Below are 6025 nucleotides of genomic sequence, written 5' to 3' on the forward strand. Positions count from 1 at the left end.
GGGGTGGGGGAAGAGGAGGGCGAAAGGGGGTAAGGGCAGAGGGAGGGGGAAAGAGGAATGGAGACGGAGGATGGAGATTAGAGGGAGGAGAAGGGGGAAAACGAAGGGAGGAGGAAAGGGAAAAGAAATAGGAATGGGAGAAGAATAAGGAAATGGGTTGGAGAGGAAGATGGAGATGGAAGGGAAAAGGAAGAACAGAGAGAGGGAAACATAAAGAGACAGAGAAGGAACGGTGCATTTGCACGGCACAGAGGACCCGCTGCATGGGGCACTCTGCGCCCACCCTTAGGTCAGCCTGTGGTCACCCAGCGGTCACTCTGGCACCTCTCAAGGGTGACGCATACGCGAGAAGCCACGTGTTCTTAATCCTCCGGAGACGTCGACGCAGCACGTACGGACGGGCGGCGGGATCACACTCGCACGCCTTCGCTCACACCCTCGCTCTCGCCCTCACGCACGCCCTCTCTGGCACCCTCACTCACGCACTCACTCATTCTCGCCCTCACCCACGCCCTCTCTGTTCCCCTCACTCATTCTCGCCCTCACTGTTACCCTCACTCACCCTTTCACCCTGCGCATTCACTCACTCACGCCCTCACTCTCACCCTCACACAGGCTCTCATTCACGCCCTCACTCACACCCTACCGCCCGCTTCCTACACGCGGCGCCAGGGGGCTCTGGGTGCATGCTTTCAGGTTGAGGGGTTGAGTGACGCAAGATCTACATAAGTCTATGTAACAGTGGTGCCCAATCTTTTTTCCATTCTGTGGTCCCCGGCCAATATGTTATAATCTCCATGGCCCTGTTCAGTGTCTGTCATCTTTGCAGATTCAGTTATTACGTATTATGAATAGTGCAATTGTGCCAATAGCTTTGCGACAAGAACACTTTATGGAAAGATTACAATGTTTTGAGATGTGAGAGACGTTTATATGTAGGTATTATAGCTGAGATGAAATGAAATTTAATTCGATGTCATAATTTTCATATTGCTCCATGCCCCCCCCCCCCCCCAGAAGGTACCGAGCGGCCCCAGGACAAGACCCCCTGCTGCATAACGTATATAAACCTTGGAGTGAGGTTGGGTGAGTTGGGTGAGGTTGAGTCGTCTATTGTGAGGGGTTGAAGAGGTATGGTATTTGGTACTGGCAGTGTTGGTTACTTTTTCTCTCTATATAGAGTTCTTTCTTTTTCTTTTCTTTGTTTTCTTTTCCTTCTTTTTCATTTTTTTTCTTTTCCTTCTTTTTCATTTTTTTATTTTCTTTTCTTTTCAATTTCATCTTTTTCTTGTTCTTCTTGTTCTTCACTTTTTTTTTCTTCTCCTTCTTCTTCTGTCGCTGTTTGCCCGAAGCCGCTGAGGCCACGGGGGTTCTGCACTCTGTCCCGGCGTCGACCCAGACCGGAGGAAGTGCCGATCTCCCCCCCCCCCCCACGCCTCCTCCTCTTTCTCCTCCCCCTCCTTCCCTTCTCTCCCCTCTTCTCCTTTCTGCACCCTCTTTTCTTCCTCCGCCTCCCTTCTCTCCGGCTTTTTTTACCCCCTCATATACCTCCTTTTCCCTTCTCCTCTCCTTTTCTTTAATTCTTTAATTCCCTCATCTTCCTCTTCTCATCGCGCTGTTCCTCCTTTCTTTATCTCCCCCCCTCCACTGTTTTACTTCTCTCTTCCCTCTCCTTATTCTCTTTCTCCCTCCTCCATTCCTCCACTTCTTTACTCACCTGCTTTTTTTCCTCTCATCTTCCTCCTCTCTTCCCATTCCCTCCATCTCTCCCTTTCCTCTCTCCTCTCTTGTATCCCTCCCCTCCTCCCTTACCCGCTGCCCCCCCCCCCCCAACCCATCTCTCCCCTGGTGTCTCATTCTCCCACCCACTATCGCTCTAGGCAGGCTTACCCCCCTCTCCCCCCTTCCCCTCTACCCCAGTTCTTCTCCTTCCCCACTACCCCCTTTTTCTCCCCCTTCCCCTCTTTCCTTCTTCTGTTCTCCCCTATTCTCCTTCTCTTTTCCCTCTCTTCCTCCCCTGTTCTCCTCCTTCCCCTCTCTTCCTCCCCTGTTCCCCTCCCCCTCCTTCCCATCTCTTCCTCCCCGTTTTCCCCTCCTCCTCCTTCCCTTTCTCCTTCTTTCCCTGTCTCTCCCTCTCTTGTTTTCCTTCTTCCTTCCCTCTCTCCCGCATCTTTAAAACGCATCCCAAGTGATGCGTGGGACTTAAAAGAACTTGTTAATGAATGTGTAAGTTTCTTTCATTAAGGATGAGAAGTGACGTCATCAGCTTAACGAGTTGAAAAGTGGTATTGTTAAGGGCAGTGCAGTGTGTATATCTATCTGTATATCTATATCTACATCTACATCTACAGCTATCTATTGATCTATCTATCGATGCATATACATATATACAGACGCACACGCACACACACACACACACACACACACACACACACACACACACACACACACACACACACACACACACACACACACACACACACACACACACACTCACTCACTCACCCCCCTCCCCCCTCGTGTGTATGTTATATGTATGTACGTACGTATGTATATGTGTATGTATATATGTAGTATATATATATATATATATATATATATATATATATATATATATATATATATATATATATATACGTGTGAGATATATATATACACACAATATATATATATATATATATATATATATATATATATATATATATATATATATATATATATACGTGTGAGATATATATATACACACACAATATATATATATATATATATATATATATATATATATATATATATATATACGTGTGAGATATATATATATATATATATATATATATATATATATATATATATATATATATATATATTATATATATATTCATGCATATATGCGTACACGTATTGTCTGTCAAATATCGGATTTAAAAAAAATCTACGCATCAGCAGTTTGCTTAGGTACGCATGTTTGTATATGAATGTGTACATGGACGTGTACGTGTGTTTACATGAATGTGCGTGCGCGGCGAGCAGATGGAAGGGAAACTCCACTCCACTCTCTCACTCCGCCGGGCGTAGGAGTCGGGCCCGCACGTCATAAATACCCAAGTTCATTCGTGAGTGAAGCGTGAGAGGGAGTAGCTGAACATTGTTCCTCGGTTGGAATCAAGCATCATCACTGTTGCGCAACGGATATTCACTTTCGCTGCATTATGTAACGTGATACCGGGTGAACCGAGATGTAGATTTATATGTAAAAAGAAAAAAAATGGTAACGATAATAAATTGGATGACGCCGTGTGGGAAACACTGCATGGGATGTGAGTTGCCACAGATCTCTTTTGCCCATAGAAGGATAAGGGAAATCACGCTATTTTCATTTTTTACTTTCGTGAGTGTGTTTTTTCCGTACATTGAAATTGGCAAGGAAACACAGTAGGATGCACGGCTGCACTAAATCCATTTGTATTTAGTGAATTACTACCAAAGTAATATCTCTTGATGAAAACCCGAAGGAACGACAGCATCTTATACTAAGACCCCTCTTGTTTTTTTTTTCTCTTTATTATGGTCACAAAACCAAATATGGCAGACCGACGGACAGCAACAAGCTATGATCCATGGACTGTCATCGGAGTCCTAATACACGTTTACTACCAGACATTTCCCTTGCTTCCCCCTCTCCCCTCCCTGCCCCCCCCCCCTTGCTTCCCCTGCCAAATGGCCCTGTCTGGGTCTGAGGCGAGACATGCAGTCTCTCCGTTTCACTGGGTCAGAGACTCACAGTGCAGAGCCCCCGTCTCGTGCCTCCCTTGTGCTGTTTCCCCGTCTTTGTCTTTGTCTCTGCCCCCGTGTGTTTGCTTTTGGTTTGTCTCTGTCGGTCGGTCTCTTTCTTGCTTTTTTTCCTCTCTCTCCTTTCCCCTCCCCTTCCCTCATTTCCACATATGCTCTCTTTCCATTTCTTCCCCCCCCCACCTCCCCAGGGCCATGAGTGCCCCCCCCCCCCCCCACGGGTGCATGGGTTGGCGAGCGTGGGGTGGCGGAGCGTGGCTCGGGGAGACTCTGGCGGGGTTGAGCACTTGCGGCGAGTGCTAGTGTGTTGTGGGGAGTCACAGTGCCTGCAAGTGTTGGCTGGGCTCTCTGGCGCTCCGTGTGCGAGTGTGGTGGCGTCCCTCAAGGTATCGCGCTGCGACCCTCGCTGGAGGAGGACGTGGCGACTTCTCGCTCCTCCTCTTCTGCCGCCTCCTCCCCGTCGTCGTTGCTGCCTCTGTGCGCTGTTGGTGGCCGTGCTGTGCAGAGGCGATTTTATTTATTTACTTATTTCTAATCTAAAGGCTCATTCGCAATGCGGGAGGAATGACGTGCAACATGCTGATGGGTAATTACGAGTGTTTTCCCTGTGTATCTTCGGATGACAGTGTAGCCTGGCAACGTCATGAAAAGAGCTTATGGAAAGTGAGCTCATGACAGAAACAAGAGATTTTAGATATTGAATAAAAAAAAAAAAACATAAACAGTGACTCACCTGAAATATAATTAAGAATAATCGACAAGTTCAGTGTGTATTTATATTGAAACGATTGAAATAGAGCAGAGACAAAGAAAGAGAAACAGAGTAAAAAAAAAAAGTGATGAAAATGTCACTTCACGAACCTGTGTCATATGTCAGCTTATGTCAGGTGAGAGAAAGTTGCTTCTCAAGCTAGTGACAAGTTGGCATCGAGATAAATCCTCCTGTTCCTTGGTGTCTCGAGGATGTCCTCTGTTTATCTCGGAGGCGCCGTGGGGACTCCCTGTGGAATATGTATGACCATTAACGGACAGGTTTTTTCTTCTTCCAGACGTGCTCAGTGTCGAAAAAAGTACACGTTACATCCTCTGATATTAAAGTGATAAATAAGCATGAAAAAAATTATATTGGTGGGAATATTTGCTGATGTTTTTTTCCTTTTTTATCGTGATGTAAGTTTGGTTCAGATGTGCACGCTCATTTTTTTTTATAGACGGATATTGTTATTATTGTCATTATTTTGTTATTATTGTTTTATCACCATCCTCTTCATTATTACTGTTATTATTTGTTGTTATTATTATAATGATTGTTATCATTAACATTATCATCATCATCACCATCATAATCATCATCATCATTATTATTACATTAATCTACAACTACTACTGTTACTATTACTATCACTATCATCATCACCATCACCATAAGCTTTGTTATTATCACTCATTCCCATCACCATTCCGCTGTTATTGTCATTACTCTCATTCCAAGCATTCATTATCACTACCACCATCACCATTATCCTTATATTACACTCACCATTATTATCCAATATCCACACGTAACCTCCACCAGCATCCGATCTGCCCCCCACGTCATCCGAGAGGAGTGGGGGAAGGGGGGAGGGAGGAGGTGTGTCAGGGTGAACAGCAGAGAGTTCCGAGATCTTGTCTTGAAAAAGTCCGCCTCGCTGTTTATTAATTTGTTTGATGTATTTATTAATTTATTTATTAGATGTCCCAAAATTGTCAGTCAATCTTATTTTGTTTCTTGCTTTCTCTTCTTTTTCCGAGCTCTTGTCCTGAAGGAGTCCATCTCGCAGTTTGTTTATTTATACATTTATTTATCGAGATCTTGTCCCGTAGGAAACAGTCCATCTCGCTGTCATTTTTTTCTTCTTTTGCCAATTCCGAAAGACTGCCTTTGGGGTGCGCGGTGCTGGGGGGGGGGGGTGGATCGTGATAGAGTGGTATTCTTGGGTGTTTGTGGAAATGGAATGGGAGGGGGGAGAGGGAGGATTGCCAGATAGTGTTTTTTTTTTCTCTCCACTTCCTCTTCCACCTTCGTCGTCATTTTGCTGTTTTCTTGTGGTTGATTTTCTCTTATTTATCGTGTCATTTTTTCTCTTTTTTCCCTTTCCTCCTCCAGCTCCTCTTCCACTTCATTGTTTTCCTTCTCCTTTTCCTCCGAGAGAGAGAGAGGAGAGAGAGAGAGAGAGAGAGAGAGAGAGAGAGAGAG

General features: G+C 45.0%; 1 protein-coding gene across 10 annotated transcripts in view; it reads left to right on the forward strand.

Moving 5' to 3' along the window:
* Positions 1-4095: 4095 nt before the first annotated feature.
* The window catches only part of LOC113815219 (uncharacterized), a 359930-nt gene continuing 358000 nt past the window's right edge, over positions 4096-6025 (forward strand). For 9 of the 10 annotated variants that reach the window (XM_070122026.1, XM_070122023.1, XM_070122034.1 and 6 more), the window contains exon 1: positions 4096-4172. The gene's annotated coding sequence lies outside the window, so the exon portion shown is untranslated. Of the gene's footprint in view, positions 4173-4222; positions 4373-6025 lie in introns of those variants that run through there. The other variant, XM_070122024.1, reaches the window with a different exon arrangement.

The sequence above is a fragment of the Penaeus vannamei genome, chromosome 5 (assembly GCF_042767895.1).
Source record: "Penaeus vannamei isolate JL-2024 chromosome 5, ASM4276789v1, whole genome shotgun sequence".
Lineage (NCBI taxonomy): Eukaryota > Metazoa > Arthropoda > Malacostraca > Decapoda > Penaeidae > Penaeus > Penaeus vannamei.